The sequence below is a fragment of the Moschus berezovskii genome, chromosome 2, assembly GCF_049115385.1.
Source record: "Moschus berezovskii isolate FMDL1 chromosome 2, NW_MosBer_1.0, whole genome shotgun sequence".
Classification (NCBI taxonomy): Eukaryota; Metazoa; Chordata; class Mammalia; order Artiodactyla; family Moschidae; genus Moschus; species Moschus berezovskii.
In genome coordinates, this window is record NC_142461.1 from 45341148 (window position 1) to 45360826 (window position 19679).

A 19679-nucleotide genomic window follows, 5' to 3' on the forward strand; every position below is an offset into this window, starting at 1 on the left:
TCTCATGGAGCTAGGAAAAATTGTTGGGTTTTCAGTTTGTTCAGTTGTTTACTTGTTGTTAGGATGGAGTGACAATTTTCAAGATCCTTACATGCTGAACCAAAAACTAGAAGTCCGATCCCATACCTTTTCAGTAGGTACCACACAGTTGTCTAAACTATGATCAGACATGCTAATGCAAACACTCTAATTCTGATTACATTGACTGGAACATGGGTGTACATAAATACATGAACATGGGTTTTTCTAGAATTTTCCACCCATTTACAGATTCTTTTATTAAAGTTGATTATTCACTCAGAATAAGAGAATTATTGTATTGTCCTTTAGAATCACAGAACTAGAAAACTGGAAGTTACCATTAGAGATCATGTAATTCAATATCTTCATTTTAAATATTAAAAAATTAAGGCCTGAATCTGATCAAAAACAGCCTGTAGACAAGCATTGTCCAACAGAAATTTCCACCAAATGGAAATGTTCTACATCTGTGCTATTTAGTACAGTAGCCACTAGCTATATGCAGCCATTGACCAATTGAAATGGGACTTATGCAAATGAGAAATGAATTTTTTATTTTTAACTTAGTCACAAGTAGCTAGTGGCTACTGTTGGACAGTGCAGCTCGAGTGAATTTGCATTGTAGAAAACACAGAAAATAGAGAAATAAGTTAAATGATATTAAAAATAAATTGAGGTCTGGAGGAGTTGACTAGCCCTGCAGCATACTGCATATGGCTGACAGAACTAGAACCCAGAACTCCTTAATTCTAGGCTGTTTTTGACCTCAGTGTGCCGCCTTTTCAGAGTCCATAGGTTGATGTGTTTGGAGCAAATTTTCTGAGCCTCAACACTATTGACATTTTGTACTGGGTACTTTTTTGTCCTAGGGAGCTTTCCTGTGCATTGAAGAATGCTTAGCAGCATCTAACATCCAGCCAGTAAATGCCAATATGTCTTCCAGTTATGACAACCAAAAATGTCTCCAAACAAGGCCAAATATCCTGGGGACAAAAACTGGGGGCAAAAACTATGCTCAGTTGAGAACCTCTGAATCCCAGGATTGCCTAGGTACGTAAGATGTCCTTTAGGACTCCCAAGAGAGGCAAGATAGATCCAGCTTACTTGATAGTGTACTGCAAACTTCGTGATCTAGTTTTAAAACTGCAAATGAGAGGATCCCCTGGTGGCCCAGTGGTTAGGACTCAGCACTTTCACTGTCAGGGCCCAGGTTCAATCCCTGATTAGGGAACTAAGATCTCACAAGTTATCTGGCTCGGCCCAAAAAAAAAAAAAAGTAAATTAACTCAAGACCGGGCTGCTATTGGTGGCTATCACCAGAACTAAGACTAAAAATCAAGTATGCTTAATAGTTGTTTGTTGAGCACCTGCTATGTGCACAGTACTGTGTATTTTACATACACAGTACCGTATGCTTTACATCTTTTATCTCTAATTCTCAAAATAACATTGCAAGGAAAATGGAATTCTCATTTTACAGATTAGATAACTGCAGTTCAGTAAGTTTAAGGAACTGTGGCCCAGATAGTAAAGAATCTGTGTGCAATGCAGGAGACCTGGGTTCAATCCTGGTCAAGACCCCCTGGAGAAGTGTATGGCAACCCACTCCAGTATTCTTGCCTGGAAAATCCCATGGACAGAGGAGCCTGGTGGGCTACAGTCCAGGGGGTCACAAAGAGTCAGACATGACTGAGTGGCTAATACTTGCACTTTCACAAGGTCACAGCTAGCTAGCAAAAAAGAGAGGCAAAATTCATACCGATTAGCAATCTCTGAATTTAACACACCTGTACTTTCTACTTGGATAACCATGTCTCTAACAGTTTTTTTTTTTTTTTTGTACTCAAGACTGCAGATCTGAAGCATAAGATAAAGAAAGGGGGAAAAACAGAATAAAGGGGATTCTTACTGAGGTAAAGGTATATTTAATGGGGAGAGTTGCAGAGAGATACTACCAAATAACTACTATGATTAAGGCAGGCTTTTAGCAGAGAGTGGTACCTGAGCAAGGCTGTGAAGGAATATTAGAATTTGGGTGTCAAGAAAGAAGAGAAAGACAATTCTGAAAAAAGAAGGCCTTAGGTAAAGGCTTGATTCCTGGGGAAATTGTTTCCCACGTTTTTAGAAAACCATGAGCAGTCAAACTCAGGTGGAAGAAGGAAGGAGATGAGGTTGGGAAGATATAGGTTGTAACTAGCTCACCAGAGTGTCCTGAATGCTGGATCACTGACTTTGACTCCATTCTGTCTGAATTAGAGTTTTGTAAGTACGCATATGACAAGAATAAAACCGTATTTGTTGTTCAGACCTTGTGATATCTTTCTCAAGGCAAGAAGTAATTGTACACTCTCCCCGACACACACACACACACACACACACACACTTATAATTAAAATTCAGTTGAAACATGAAAGAAAACCACTTCACTTTCATGTATAATGAACTTTTATGGTGGCTGGCAAGTTAATTGAAAGTTAAGACTTCCCTAGGTTACAATACAGAAAAATTCTTTAATCAAGAAGAAAAAGGAAATTACAGGAAATTTTAATTTAAAAGGCAGTATTTTCTTTTTAAAATCCTTATTTCCTTCTTAAATGTGAAGGAAAGAAAATGTTGAGACTGGAAGAGATTTCTTGTTCTAAGAAAGCAGTTTCCTTGAAGTTCAATTGCTCTAATTCAAATTCAAGTGAATCACCATCTGAGGTCTCTTGTTGTCGTTCAGTCACTAAGCTCATGTCCAACTCTTTGCAACTCCAAAGACTACACAGCATGCCAGGCTCCTCTGTCCTTCACTATCTCTCGGAGTTTGTTCAGATGCATGTCCATTGAGTTGGTGATGTTATCTAACTATCTCATCCTCTGCTGTCCCCTTCTCCTTTTGCCTTCAATCTCTCCCAACATCGGGGTCTTCTCCAAATAAGTCTCTTTACTTACCATTTATCTAGGAGTGTCTCTTTCTCAGAGCAATACAATACTTTAGCCAGGCTCCTCTGTCCATGGATTTCTCTACGTAAGAGGATCTTCCCAAGCAAGGGATAGAACCCAGGTCTCCTGCATCACAGGAGGATTCTTTACCGTCGTCAGAGCCACCGGGGAAGCCCACTTTAAGAATTTCAAAAAAACAAAACTTTGTGTAATCTCTGTTCCTGTATGTGTTGTACCACCACATATCTCAGCTTTTTCCCCTACATTTTTCATGGAAAAAAATTAAAAAGAACTTCCCTGGTGGTCTAGTGGTTAAGACTTCTCCTTCCAAAGCAGGGAACTCAGGTTCAATCCCAGGTCGGGGAGCTAAGATCCCACAGGCCTCATGGCCAAAATACCAAAACAAAACAGAAGCAATATTGTAACAAAGCCAATAAAGATTAAAAAAAAAAAAATGGTCCACATTAAAAAAAAAAATTTAAACAATGTATGATATTTCTAACAATTAATTAGTGTTCCTAGGAACTATATCTCGGAGAAGGCAATGGCAAGCTACTCCAGTACTCTTGCCTAGAAAATCCCATGGATGGAGGAGCCTGGTGGGCAGCAGTCCGTGGGGTCCCTAAGGGTTGGACACGACTGAGCGACTTCACTTTCACTTTTCACTTTCACACACTGGAGAAGGAAATGGCAACCCACTCCAATGTTCTTGCCTGGAGAATCCCAGGGAAGGGGGAGCCTGGTGGGCTTCCGTATATGGGGTCATACAGAGTCGGACACAACTGAAGTGACTTAGCAGCAGCAGCAGCAGGAACTATATCTAGAACTGTTTTCAAGTGTTTGTTTCGGATAGTTGTTTTGACTTGTATATTCATTTGAATACCTGGCTTCTTTTACTTTTTCTGTTTGAGTAGTAAAGTGGTTTAATAATTATCAGCTTATTTGGAATTAAGGTTATGAGAATGAGATCTAGAGTTTCAGGGGTAAATGACTATAACTGTGACTCATTAGGCTTAACTTTTATATTATACTAAAATTTTAATGGTAATCAAATAACAATTAAAGAAAGATCTGAGATCAAGTAGTTCTTTAATAGTCTGACACATATTAAAGGCAGTCAATAATGGTTAAAACAGGAAATGCTTCAGTTCTTTGAGGATATTTCTAAAAAAATTATATATTTCATTTTTCCGATTTTATTATAATGGACTTAATATAAGGAAAAAGATCTTTGTTTACTGAACATTCCATTCTCACATATATTTCCTGCCAAAAGGATCATTAGCATTTGCTTATGACATGATTCATCAGAGTGAAAAACATTAGTAGGTCAAGAAGATTATGGTTTCCAGCTGTGAATAAGCATATGGAAAATAGTGCCTTAAAGAAAAAAGTATGAATGAAACAGAAGTTTGTTTCAGTATGAATTAAGAGAATAGAAAATTAAATAAATCAAAGGAAGAAAAAATTTATTATTTTTTTTTAGTTTTAGAGCTTCAGTTCTCGACTTCCTACCTATAAAGAATTTAATCTCTCTGAGTTTATTTTTCTTCCATAAAAATTGTGATAATAATACCCAGGCCAGTTGAGAGAATTAACTGATAAATAAAAAGCATCTGTCATTCAATAAATGTTAATTATCGTATCGTGAAATTAAGTAAATACATGTTAAATTAACAACACCTTTATTTTCCAGCATTGTTGACAGTCCAAATGCTGTATAGCTTGGGGAATGGTAGGGCAGACAAGTTGAATAGGAAATGCATGCTGCTAGGTAGCAAGGCATTATGCAATTCTTCCTTTTAAATGACTTTTCAAAACAGTAAGGTCTGTACTACAAGTTCCATGTACATTATTGAAAAGCAAATGATTAAATATATTGTCATTGACTATGCACTTAATTTCATATCTATGTACAAAGTTCAGACAATTCTTTATAAGTAAACTAACTCCTTTTTCATAAAAAGTGATTCATTTCCGCTCATTTTCTCTTTAAATAAAATCAATGCTTTCAGTCCTGAATTGTGAGAATTATTGCAAAGCTAGGAAAAGTAAGGAAATTTAAGAATCCCAAGATATAATGGTTGTGGCTTATTTAATCTCAAATTTTAAAATTACTCAACTAAGTTTCAGAAGACTACTTTCAGATGATCATATATAATTTCAGTTCCAAATGATTTCACAAGTAGTACCAAAAAAAAATGTCAATTATTCCCTACAATTTTGTGTCCTTAGCTACAAAACAGAAAAATATACTCAGACTTAATTCTACCACAGAAACTTTGTGACATTAAACAACTTGTGAAAATATTTAGAAATAAGGTAAGTAATAAAGCCTACATATCTCATGCATACATTCCTGCATGCTAAGTTGCTTCAGTCCTGTCCAACTCTGAGTGACTAACACTTTAACTACTACTATTACTACTACTGTAAGGTATTAATCACATATAACAGTGTAAAGGTAAGATTAATTTAGAAAATCAGAGTCGAGCAAATTTTTATACTGCATGGAAAAAAAATAGTGCCTTAAAGAAAGAAGTGTGGATGAAACAAAAGTTTGTTTCAGTATAAATTAAGAGGGAGAATAGAAAATTAAAGAAATTAAAGGAAGAAAAAAATTTATTATTGTTTTTTAGTTTCAGAGCTTCAGTTCTTGACTTCCTACCTGCTGCTGCTGCTGCTAAGTCACTTCAGTCGTGTCTGACTCCATGCGACCCCATAGACGGCAGCCCACCAGGCTACCCGGTCCCTGGGATTCTCCAGGCAAGAACACCCGGGTTGCCATTTCCTTCTCCAATGTGTGAAAGTGAAAAGTGAAAGTAAAGTCACTCAGTCGTGTCCGACTCGTAGCGACCCCATGGACTGCAGCCTACCAGGCTCCTCCAACCATTGGATTTTCTAGGCAAGAGTACTGGAGTGGCTTGCCACTGCCTTCTCTGTGACTTCCTACCTACAAGGCATTTAATCTCTCTGAGTTTTTCTTCCATAAAAATTGTGATAACAATACCCAGGCCAGTTGAGAGGATCAACTGATGTGTGCTCAGTCCTGTCTGACTCTGCTGCCCCACGAACTTCAGCCTGCCAGGCTCCTCTGTCTATGGAATTTTCCAGGCAAGAGTACTGGAGTGGGTTTCCATTTCCTTCTCCAGGGGATCTTCCCAACCCAGGTATGAACCCAGGTCTCCTCCATCAGCACATTTAGTAGTATTACTACCATTATAAAAACTGACTACTCCAACTACTGTTCCATGTGGATTCCCAAGTGGCTCAGTGGTAAATAATCCTCCTGCCAATGCAGGAGACGCAGGAGATGTGGGTTTGATCCTTGGGTCGGGAAGATCACCTGGAGGAGGAAGCGACAACCCACTCCAGTATTCCTGCCTGGAAAATTCCATGGACAGAGAAGCCTGGCGGGTCGCAGTCCATGGGGTCACAAGAGTCGGACACAACTGAGCAGGTACACATAGACAAAAATAGAATTAATTGGATATAAAACTGCAGGGTAGGTTTGGGTGAAATTAGAAACAAGGGGAATTTCTTGATGGTCCAGTGGTTAGGACTGCCTCTCACTGTGGAGGGTCCAGATTGGGGAATTTAAAATCCCACAGGCCACTAATAAAGGATCAATAAACAGCTACAAGATGTAACTAAATGAAATACATGACCATTTTAAACCATCTTTTCCTCCTTTACATTTTTTAAAGTAGAAATGGGTAAAGCTTTAGCTTTTGTGCTTACTACTGAGTTAAAATTGCTGGAACTATATACTCGAGTGTTAATTAAAAATTAAAATGACTTCAGTGTTTCCATGGAAATAAAAAGACCTCATGAATAAAATACTATTATGCAACTGATAGAGAAGTCTGTTACTCTGAAAGTCACACCTTGTTTCTTAGCTACTACAAGCTAGATGTTTTTCGTTGTTTTGTTCTTGCCTATACTCTTTGGTTAAATTTTTCTTGAAGGTCTAAATATACCCATATTTTTTTATTAATATAATTATCATACCAAAGCATTTCAATATATTTTCAAATGTTAATCAATCTGGAAAAGAGAGGAAAGATCTTCTAAAGACAGTTAATATATTTACATAATTTTAGCTGTCTATTTAAAGCCAGAATTTATACTGCCACTTAACTGTAATTTAGATAAAAACAAGTTTAGTACTTTATGAAATATAAAATTGAATAAAGTATAAAAAGAGAACAAAAAAATGATAGTGTAAAGCAGTTTTTAAAAAAGAATAGAAAGCAGAAAGACTAGAAAGAAAAAAAATTCTGAAATATTTTTATAACCAAGCCTAGAAATCCGAATCCCCTCAGGTACAGGGGAGTGGTATATGTAAATACAGTCTATTATAGAGTATTTAAAAATAAGCCACAAGGTTCAGTGTCTTTCCCAGTGGCTCAGTGGTATAAAGAATCCACCTGCAATGCAGGAGACTTGGGTTTGATCCCTGGGTCAGGAAGATCCCCTGCAGAAAAGAAATGGCAGTCTACTCCAGTATTCTTGCCTGGAAAACCTCAGTCTATGGACTCACAAAAGAGTTGTCACAACTGGGTGACTAAACAACAACTGCCAAAGCATGAGGGCTGGAAACATGGGTTCAATCCTTGGGTGGAGAAGATCCTCTGGAGTAGGAAATGGCAACCCACTCCAGTATTCTTGCCTGGAAAATTCCATGGACAGAGGAGTCTGGTGGCCCCCAGACCATGGGGTCGCAGTCAGACATGACTGAGCGACTGAGCACACACACACACAAAAGGCATTTAGGTTGGAGTTCCTATCTATTGCAGTTTCTCTTGGAGACCACTGTTTATAATATTCACCAGATAAGTATTTGTTGATTAAGAGACTGAAGAGATTTCTTCAATTAGCAACTGATCTGAAGTACTTTCCACCCCTAAGTTCCCTCACAGGTTCCAGAGTGGACTCAGTTGACCAGTGTGAACCATTATTAGCGTTCCTTTGCACTTCTTAGCTGTCTTTCCTGTCCTACCTGATCTAAGTGTTGGAGGGCTCCAGGGCTAGATCCTGAGCATTCTTCTCTTCTTTATGTACGTTTCTTCTCTGTTTTCTGTTTTTAAATACCATCTTTATGTTGATAAATCACAAAAATGTTTATCTCCAATTCTGACCTCTGCTGCTGCTGCTGCTAAGTCACTTCAGTCGTGTCCGACTCTGTGTGACCCCATAGACGGAAGCCCACCAGGCTCCCCCTTCCCTGGGATTCTCCAGGCAAGAACACTGCAGTGGGTTGCCATTTCCTTCTCCAATGTGTGAAAGTGAAGTCACTCAGTCGTGTCCGACCCTTAGCGACCCCATGGACTGCAGCCTACCAGGCTCCTCCATCCATGGGATTTTCTAGGCAAGAGTACTGGAGTGGCTTGCTATTGCCTTCTCCAAATTCTGACCTCTAGATTTGTATTTTTTTTTTTACCTCTAGATTTGTATTTCTAAGTGCCCACTAAACATTTCCATTTGGAAATCAAACTAACCAGTCCAAAGACAGCTCTTGCTTTTCTCTTCTGAATCCATTCAACCCAAATCTGTCTCCCTCAACTCAGTAAAATTCACTACCATCCCTGTAGGTGCTCAAGGCTAAAACCCTGGAGTCATTCTTCATTTCTTCCCTTACATCACTTACCATCCCTGCACCCACTTCCCAACAGCCCTTCAGTCAGCAAGTCTTGTTGATCTTCTCTCCAAAATATATCCTGAATCTATCCATTTCTCTTTGCTTGCCTATCACTATCACTCTAGTTCACCTAAGCTCTCACCTGTGCAATTCCCATAACTTATAATTGCTCTCCCCACTTCCGTTTGTGTCCCTATATAATACACTCTCCTACAACATATAAAGCAAGGTGTATCACTGTCCACTAAAAATCTTCTAAAGGGAATCAGTTCCCAACAAGGACCCTGATGTTTCTGAGAGGCCAGTTTTATATCCCCCATTACATGACTGGTTACATTAGCAACTTCTTTGTTGTACATGATTGAGTTTTACAAGTAGGTGCTAGGAGAACAAAGGTTAAAGCAGGGTAACAATGATTATACATCAAGGGGGGATGTCTCCATGGTTAAAACAGAGGCAACCTGACCTCAACTACAATCTCCATTTGTCATCTGTAGGGAGGGAAGTCTCCAGGAGACCTGGTTTTCACTAGCAACGGTTTCCTCACTCTTGGCCAGGGTTCAGGCCCAGTTCACATCCTGTCTTTAAGATGAACAGGCTTCTAGATGGAGTCTCTCCTGCTTTCCTCACACTGGCCCCAAAAGATACTCAGGATGAAACTGACCCTCTGATTACCATGGATTCCAAGGCTTTCTGTACCTGACTAACCTCATCTCAAACCATTTTCTGTATTGTTCTCTAAGCTTATGCTGCTGGCATTTGTTTCAACCCTTTAACATATTTTTTTTCCTACCTCAAGGCCTTTGCATTTAACTGTTTCTTCTACCTGTGAAGGTCTTCCCTCTGCTTTTTGAGTGATAGGTTCTTTTCATCTGTTGAATGCTCTCTAAAAATATCACCAAAAAAATAAGCTGATAAAGCAAAACTAAGTTTCCTGCTTACTGATGTAAGAAATACTACCTTGACAATCTGAACAGTGTCTCTTGGGGGAAAAACAATGGTGAGATATTTAGTTTGGCAGGGGAGTCTAGTTTAAACTGTTTTTCAATGCAAGAACTTGACAGGTATTAGGTGAAGTCTGCTGACCTAAGCCAAAGTTACCCATCAAAAAGTCCTTCTCACAGAAATGGGCCTCCTTCATTACCTTTGCCATGCTCAGTCATCGGCTGGGAGTAGCCTGTGAGCAGCATAGTTTCTACGCACCGCCATGCTAGATCCAGAGCACAGCAGTTGGGGCAGTTAGACAAAGATGCCCATTCCAGTAAACACCCTATACTGCCCCAACCAATCACCTAACGCCAACCTTCCAGCAGGAATTTTCTTTGTCTGAGGTTATAAAAATTGACTATTAACTCATGAAAACTGTTGACTCTCCCTGGCCTGTCAGGAGTTGTCAGCCCTCTGTGCTCACAGTGTTCATTTTATCTCTGCTCTTTGTTCTTAATAAACTCACTCCTTTCTGCAATACTCTTCAGTCTGGAAATTCTTTTTCCAACCCGTGCTTCGACTGCCTCTATATAAATTATTTTGCATATATATTCATAACTCTTTGTATTAAGACTGAATACAGTCTTAATTGCTGCATTAACCTAGATGTCCAACTTTTTCCCTTCCCCAGACAACTAAAAGACAGAACACCAGGAACTGTATTTTTCTAATGAGCATGCTTACCATTTTATATTTATCAATTTTAAGGATGCTATGTATATAATAAAATACAAAGGCATTTTCACATCCTATTGATTTATATCTATTTTTAAATATACAATAACAACAGTGATAAAACTATTTAGTGGCCAGTGTTCTGTTTTTTAGATTTTGTCTAAGTGTTCAAAGATTATGTATCAAATAACTCAGTTTATCTGTCTAACCTATTTTAAGTTACCTATGAATCTTCCCAGTAGCTCATCTGGTAAAAGAATCCACCTGCAATGCAGGAGACCCCGGTTTGATTCCTGGGCCAGGAAGATCCTCTGGAGAAGGAATAGGCTACCCACACCAGTATTCCTGGGGCTTCTCTGGTGGCTCAGATGGTAAAGAATCCACCTGCAATGAGGGAGATCTGGGTTCAGTCCTTGGGTTGGGAAGATCCCCTGGAAAATGGAATGGCTACCCACTCCAGTATTTTGGCCTGGAGAATGCCATGGACAGAGGAGCCTGGCAGGCTACAGTCCATGGGGTTGCAGAATCAGACATGACTGAGCAACTTTCACTTCAAGGATCTAGAAATTACAATTTTAGTTAAATATAAAGTTCTTAAGAATTTTCATGTGGGAGAGGGTGAAGGTGGAATGATTGGGGAGAATGGAATTGTAGCATGTATTTTATCATAAGTGACCAGTCCAGGTTCGACGCATAAATTTTCCTCTGTTCATTTCTTTGCATTTGTGCTTTTTTAATAAAAATACATTTAACTGTAAAAAAAAATTTAAAAAAAAATTTTTCATGTTATAGAAATATCATAATAAACCTTTTAAAGATACCTACCTTTATAATTCTACCTAGTTAAAATAATGATTCTAATAATAATGGTTCTAGATTTTTGTAATGTTAAACAATCCATAGAAATAAAAACTATAATGCTACCTCACTTGGCCCATAAAACCAATGCAAAAATATAGAAAGTTTAAATCATGAGATGTTCAATCTTCTTGTATAATCTAGAATATTGTATTGGCAGTAATTTCATATATTAAAGTCAGGAAAAGATCATTGTTTTTCACTCCTTTAAACCAGTATGACTAATTCACTCTAATTTATCTAATGATTCATCTATTTATCAGAAATATTGTATGAAAGAATTTTATATAAGTATATAAATTTCAGGCCTTCCCTGGTGGCTCAAACGGTAAAGAATCCACCTACAACAGAGAGGGGTTCATCCCTGAGTTGGGAAAATCAGCTAGTGAAGGGAATGGCTACCCACTCCAGTATTCTTACCTGGAGAATTCCATGGGCAGAGTAGGGCTATAGCCCTGGTGGTTTATAGTCTATGAGGTCGCAAAGAGTCTGATACAACTGAGCGACTAACACTTTCACTTTTATATAATGTTCATATTCATAAATAAAATTACAAAAACTCTTTAAATCCTGTTTCAGAACCCTTCATCTTGGAAACAAGACTTCTTTCTCTTATAGTTTTAACCAGAAGTGTCTCTTAAAAGCAATTTTAAGAAAAGAAACAAAAACAGTTTCATTATTTTTCTTTCCATTTTATAAATTCTTCATTAGATATTGCCAGACTGAGCACAGGATGACAGAATAATCATTTTCACCAATTAATCTTTAATGTTTCCCTAGGGAGGGAAAAGGAGAAGAGGAACAAAATGGAAAAATGAGAGGGAGCTTTAGTCAAATACAAAATTAACATTAAAAGACGAATTATCTTTACTTAATTAAAGAGATGGGAAAACTCAGATTCAGCAAAAGTTATTTTGACATACATGCACGGGGGAGAGGGAGGAAGGGAGGGACAGAGAGAGAGACAGAAGAAGAGGGTCATTATAATTGGTTTAAACTTTTATTCAGGTCCCTTGACAATTTGATTTGAATGATTAAAAAGCCAGTACTTGTTAATACTTGTGTAGTAATGATACGGAGGGAACCTCATATTAAACAAAGTAATCGTTCTCTTTTAGATAAATAAGACCTCCTTCTGAGGTGTTTTGAAGGGAAGGAGAAAAAGAAGGTGAGACAGAACAGAGGGAAATGGAGGAACACAGGACGAGAAAAGTAGAAGAATAAAGGACACTATATTCAAATTATGATTTGAAAGGATCTAGAAAATATGGTTTTCCTTTTTTTTTCATTTACCCCTTGCCTTTGCCAAGGAATCTTTTAAGGAGGCAAGTTCATAATCCCTGGAATATATTCTGGAAGTTTCCTCTCGCCTTAAAATGTAGATGGCTGAATGTTTCATATGTTGCTGCTTTTTTGCTTCAAAGTGCCTCTCAAAAGGAGCAATTTTGTTTATATCAAAAGTTCCCCCAAAGTAACCATTAAAACTCTAAATAATCCTATCATTTAGAAAGTTAAGATTACACATTTTGATTTTAGTACAAATAGAGATAAGATGCAGGAATTCAGCAGGGAGAGAGTGCAGAAGTAGACTAAAGATAAACTGGCAACAGTAAGTCAAATTTTATTTACTTTGTATCTTGGGGCCCCTCCTCTACAACAAGACCTAGACTTCCAATGGACAAAATAAAACAATAGTAAGTAAGTTCCGATAAGATTTTCATCAGTGACCTGAGACACTTTTTCCAAGGGATGCTAGTCTGAAGAGAAACCTTCTGAATATACAAAACTTCTCCTCATCTTCATCCTTATGAATTTCCGCTTATAGATGCACAATGAAGAAATGATAAGGACAAACAGTAGTGTTGTCAGTAATAATGCAGATTTCTACCCCAAATAAGTTTTTCAGGCTGATCAATCAATGGATTTTTAAAGAGTTTCTTATTGTTAGATATTACTCTCAGATTTAACAAACTAAACTTAGCATTTGCATTGTAGTGTTTGATTTAAAAAAAAAGAAATCAGAGTTCAAACCCGATATGAACTTACCTCACCATTGTCATTGAAAGACCCTGTGCAGGAGGCTCAAAGGGCCTCAGAAAAACACGCTGTTTCCAAGTTGGTCAGATTTTGATGGGACCTCCAAAACAGTCAAATATTGGCTCCTTTAAAATACTTCCAAAATTACCTGTTGATAAAGCAAAACTGAGTTTTTTGCTTACTGCAGTAAGGGAGAATACTATTTTGATAGTCTTAGCAGTCTTCACAGGGAAGTCAGAGGTACAATCTTTATGAGCTTCGGGGATCTGGTTTAATATGAGTTTCAATACAGGGGATCTGAATGGAAATAGGCAAAATTTTTATTACATAATATTTTTTGATTGGACAAAGGGAAGTGAGTTTAGAAGTGAATCTTTCACAATCTTCTGCATTTTTGGTCTAATGGATTGCTATTCCCTACACAACCTGAATTGTTCAATAGCCTGGACCTACTTTGACTTAAAATGGTTTTTCCTTTGTTAGAACTGATAGTACTTACCATGTAATTTTACAACTGGTTGATTAAATGTTTGCTTGCCACTGTACTGAATCCCTGTAGGATTAGGATTAGATTTACTTCATTGTTCTTACAGTCAGCAGGTAACACACTGTCTGGTTCTCAATACTCAAGTCACTGTTGCCCATGAGTGGAGAAAAACGCACAAACATGCTGACTAATCTGATTCTCAATTTATGGACATGACCTCAAATGAATCTTTATTTAAGTAGAACTATTAATATTCTTTCCTCGTTTACTCTTTTATTAGCTTTTCTCCTCAACTCCCTAACACACGACCCCCCTTCACCCCTGCACCAATCTCCACGCTCCCCTAAGGGTCTTGCTTCTTATTTCACTGAGAAAACTGAATAAGAACAGAATTTCCACAGATTTTCACTTGTACCCACCCACTAGCATCTTTACCCATGTAGTCTGTCTGGTCATCATCCATCCATTGATGAGGTACCCATGCTTCTTCAAGCAGAGCAAGGACTTCTCAGTCTTGCAGTTCCCTCTTAACTGCGTTACTCTTCACACTATCTGCCTGACTAACAACCTTACTCTTTTTAAAAATTTACTTATATCTTCCTTAATGAAGCCCACTCTGCTTACCCTATTTAAAACTGAAATTCTCTCCACACTGAACCCTTTCTCTGCTCCATTTTCATTCCATATTACTTATCAACCTAACATAGAAGTACTTTATACACATATATACTATATATAAGTACATATAATAGACATATATTGTTTATTATTTATTGTGTATCACTCTCTACTGGAATATAAACTCCCAAAAGGTAGGCAATCTGTTTTCTTAAATGAATGAATGTCCATCTTTAAGATTTTAAGATATTTTTATAGAACATAAGTATAAAAACACAAGAGTTTCTAAAAGCAATTACAGATGTAATAGCCATGGCCAGAAAAATGTTATACAATTTTATTAATATTACAGTACCCAATAAATTACCCTATCATTTCCATTGGATTGCCATATCTATTTTCAAAAATCTTTGATGCTTAATTTTTCACTCAGATTTTAGGAAACCATTTTGATTCAACAGGCTACTTTAATAGAGTAAAGTAACTGAGACTTCTAAAAACACACTAAGCAAAATGTAAAATCTTAGCCTAGCCCTGTAGGATTGCTATTATTTAACCTGTCTTTTATCTTTCAAACCTATTATTTCCCCAGCTTCTTAAATTCTCTGAATCCTAAAGTTCTCACCACAATGAACCTACAACCACCCCCCAAATGGGCTATATAATTCCTTCTACTTGCTCCTTGAATTCGATATATCTGCAATTTAATCTCATGTCATAGCCTGTCACGAAAGATCCAGCCTAAAAATCCTACCCTGAAAAGATCACTTGCTTTGTGGAATAGTATTGGTCAGACTTTGGTACCAATAAGAGCTTTATCACTTAATAGTTACATAACAACCTCAAGCAAATTATTGAATTCTGAATTTCAGTTCTCCAATTTGTGGGAGACACTATTAGTGGCTTAAATGATATTCAATGAATTCTTTCTATCTTACAAAACCACAATTTTTCTTGGGGTGGTAATGTGCCCTTTAAAAAGAGCTATATTTCCTAGAATCCTTTGTAACGAGGGTAATCATACAATGGTTTTAACCAACAAGTTGAAAGTGGACGTTGCTTTTGCTTCTGATGATGATCTCTGGCTCACTCACTCAGACCTTTTCCTATTCCAGTCTTCTTGTCTTTAGTTCAGTTCAGTCGCTCAGTCATGTCCGACTCTTTGCGACCTCATGGACTGCAGCACACCAGGTTCCCTGTCCATCAGCAACTCCCGAAGCTTGCTCAACTCGTGTCCATCGTGTCAGTGATGCCATCCAATCATTTCATCCTCTGTCAGGACCCTTCTCTTCCTGCCTTCAATCTTTCCCAGCATCAGGGTCTTTTCCAATGAGTCAGTTCTTCACATTAGGTCTTAAGACAGTTCTTCATGTCTTAACGTTGATCATTGCTGGAGGTGGAGCAACCACCTCTGGTCAGTCTGGTTAGACTGCCTTTGGACTTGGTTTCATAGGAAAAATAAAACCAAACTCTTTGATTAAGTCACCATAATGATATCTCTGTTGTGAGTAGCCAAAGGTGCTCCCTAACAGATACACTATCTTCAAAGTAAGGATAATGCTTACATTTCAGGATTTTAAAGCTCATTAATTATAAAAATTAACATATATTGAGCAGCATGTATCAGATTCTGTTTAAGATCTTAACATGGGTTAACTCACTAAATTCTCATAACAATTCAGTTAGGTAGCTATGACTACTACTCCCTCAGAATAAAAATATGAAAAACTTAAAAGTCTCAGTAATTTGTCAGCTAGTAAAGAGGAAGTAGGATTCAGATCCTAGCACATGCTATTAACCACAAGTCGAAGCTCTAATAAGAAGAAGCCACTTACTTTATCCCAGGCAAAATGCCAAGTGCTTTAACCAAAAAAATACATAAATAAATAAATGAAGCATAAGTACATAGCTCAGTTGGTAAAGAATCCCCTGCAATGTAGGAGACCCTGGTTCGATTCCTGAGTTGGGAAGATCCCCTGGAGAAGAGATAGGCTACCCACTCCAGGATTCTTGGGCTTCCCTCATGGCTCAGCTGGTAAAGAATCTACCTGTAATGTGGGAGACCTGGGTTTGATTCCTGGGTTGGGAGGATCCCCGAGAGAAGGGAAACTCTACCCATTCCAGTATTCGGGCCTGGAGAATTCCATGGACTGTACAGTCCATAGGGTCACAGAGTCAGACATGACTAAGTGACTTTCACTTTCACAATGTCTAGTACTCATTAAAATGTCAGTTCTGTTCCTTGTAAATAATGTCTTCTTCCTATGAATTACTATATATAATTTTATCTGTATTCCTATTATCCAGAAGAACATCTACTTCTGCTTCACTGACTACACTAAAGCCTTTGACTGTGTGAATCACAATAAACTGTGGAAAATTCTTAAAGAGATGGGAATAAATACCAGACCACCTTACCTGCCTCCTGAGAAACGTATGCAGGTCAAGAAGAAACAGAACTGGACACGGAACAATGGACTGGCTCAAATTTGGGAAAGGAGTACTTCAAGGCTGTATTTTGTCACCCTGCTTATTTAACTTGTAAGGAGAGTATAATATGCAAAATTCCAGGCTAGGTGAATCACAAGCTGGAATCAAGACTGCCAGGAGAACGATCAACAATCTCAGATATGCAGATGATACCACCCTAATGGCAGAAAGCAAGGAGGAACTAAAGAGCCTCTTGATGAAGGTGAAAGAAGAGAATGAAAAATCTGGTTTAAAACTCAACATTCAAAAAACTAAGATCATGGCATTCAGTCCCATCACTTCATGGCAAAGATGGGGAAAAATATGGAAGCAGTGACAGATTTTATTTTCTTCACTGCAGATGGTGACTGCAACCATGGAATTAAAGGACACTTGCTTCTTAGAAGAAAAGCTATGACAAATCTAGATAGAGTATTAAAAAGCAGAGACATCACTTTGCCAATATGGTCCATATAGTCAAAGCTATGGTTTTTCCAGCAGTCATGTACAGATGTGAGAGTTGGACCACAAAGAAGGCTGATCATTGAAGAATTGATGCTTTTGAACTGTGGTGTTGAAGACGACTCTGGAAAGTCCTTTGGACAGCAAGGAGATCAAATCAGTCAATGCTAAAGGAAATCAACCCTGAATAGTCACTGGAAGGACTGATGCTGAAGCTGAAGCTCCAATACTTTGGCCGCCTGATGCAAAGAGAAAACTCACTCGAAAAGACCCTGATGCTGGGAAAGATTGAGGCAGGAGAAGGGGACAAAGAGGATGAGATGGCTGGATGGCATCACTGAATCAATGGACATGAATTTTAGCAAGTTCAGGGAGATGGTGAAGGACAGGGAGGCCTGGCGTGCTTTAGTCTATGGGGTTGCAAAGAATTGGACACAACTTAGCTCCTGAACAACAACAATTCCTATGATCAAATTTACCATTTTCTATATTGTATAAAGTTAAATATCTCATGTAACAGATACTTATTTTCCTTGAGGGAAACTTTTGAATCATTCCTTTTGGTATCCTACATGGCACCTACCTCTGTCAGTGATGGTACACACAGAGATGAATCATTAGGACTGGCACAATCACAACAGTGAGGATTGGAAACTATACCCTCAAAGGTGGTTGCTATCCAAACATGCAGTTCTTGGAAATTACTTTAGATCAATCAAAATTACTTTAGATCCACAGCTTCTTCTAAACATATCTCTTGACATGGCCCTGCCCAACAGAAAGACAAGGCCCAGTTCCACCCATCAGGAGGCAGGAATCAGTCCCTCCCACCAGAAAGCCTGCTCAAATCTCTTGGACCAGCCTCACCCACCAGGGGCAGACATCAGAAACAAGAACTACAGTCCTGCAGTCTCACAAACATAGGAAGTCAGACAAAATGAGGCACAGAAGGACTATGTTTCAGAAGAAGGAACAATATAAAACACCACAAGAATAACTAAGTGAAGTGGAGATAGAAAATCCACTTGAAAAAGAATTCAGAGTAATGAAAGTAAAGAGATTCAAGATACCGGGGAAAAAAGTAGAGGCACACCAAGAAGATACAAGAAATACAAGATAAAAGATTTAAAAAAATAAATAAACTGCTGAACAAGTACAATAACTGAAATGAAACATACAGTAGAAGGACTCAATAGCAGAATAAATGAGACAGAAGGACATATAAGTGAGCTGGAAGACAGAATGGTGGAAATCACCGAGAGAAAACAGAACAAAGAATGAAAAGAAATGAGGACAGTTTAAGAGACCTCTACGATAGTGTTGAGCACATCAACACTCACATTATAGAGATCCAAACAGGAGAAAAGAGAAAGGGCCTGAGAAAATATTTGCAGATGTAATAGCTGAAAAGTTCCCTAACATGGTAAAGGAAAGAGTAGCCCAAGTCCAGGAAGCACAGAGATTCCCATACAGGATAAAGCTAAGGAGGAACACATCAAATTGATGAAAATTAAAAACAAAGAGAGAAGAAAAGCAACAAGGGGAAAGTAACAAATACAATACAAGGGAATTGCTATAAGGTTATCAGCTGATTTTTCAGCAGAAACTCTGCTGGCCAGAAGGAAGTGCACAATATATTTAAAGTGATGAAACATTAAAACCCACAATCAAGAATACTCTGCCCAGCAAGACTCTCATTCAGATTTGACAGAAAAATCAAATGTTTTACAGACGAGCTAAGAGAATTCAGCACCACCAAACCAGCTTTATAACAAATGCTAAAGAAACTTCTCTAGGTAGAAAAGGCCACAACTAGAAATAAGAAAATTATGAATGAGAAAGCTCTCCAGTAAAAGCAAACATAAAACAAAGGCAAGAAAACCAAATAATCATCTCAATAATTCCAGAAAAAGCACTTGATATAATCAAATAACCAATCTTAATAAAAACTCTCAGGAAGCCCGTAACAGAAAGAATCTCACTCAATTTGATAAAGGACTTATGCAAAAATTATGGTATTAGAGTTAATAGTGAAAGACAAGAAACAAAGTATGTACGTCCACTCCAGTCACTTAAAATCACAACTGTACTTCAGGTTCTAGCCAGTGTAGTAGTTGAGAAAAAGAAATAAAAGTCATCCAGATTGGAAAGGAAGATATAAAACAACATGACTGTCTATGTAGAAAATCTGATAGACTCTATCAAAAAATTATTAGAACACATGAGTTTAATAAGGTTGCAAGATATAAAGTCCATATAAAAAAAATCAACTGCATATCTGCATACTAATGCAAAAATCAGATACTGAAATTAAAAACAATACCATTTATAAAGTCTCAGTGGTAAATCTGACAAAGATATGTCAAATTTCTATACTGAAAACTCTAAAGCACTGCGGAGAAAAATTAAGAGTCAATATTAAGATTTCAATTACTCCCAAATTCAGCTGTATATTCTACATGATTCCAATCATTATTCTATCAGGTTTTTTGTTTGTTT

General features: G+C 37.7%; 1 protein-coding gene across 11 annotated transcripts in view; it reads right to left on the reverse strand.

Moving 5' to 3' along the window:
* Positions 1–4219: 4219 nt before the first annotated feature.
* Positions 4220–19679, reverse strand: part of CARF (calcium responsive transcription factor) — a 76830-nt gene continuing 61370 nt past the window's right edge. For 10 of the 11 annotated variants that reach the window (XM_088828258.1, XM_088828240.1, XM_088828253.1 and 7 more), the window contains 2 exons: positions 13154–13292; positions 4220–10633 (listed from right to left, as the gene is read on the reverse strand). The gene's annotated coding sequence lies outside the window, so the exon portion shown is untranslated. Of the gene's footprint in view, positions 11002–13153; positions 13293–19679 lie in introns of all 11 variants that reach the window. The other variant, XM_088828241.1, reaches the window with a different exon arrangement.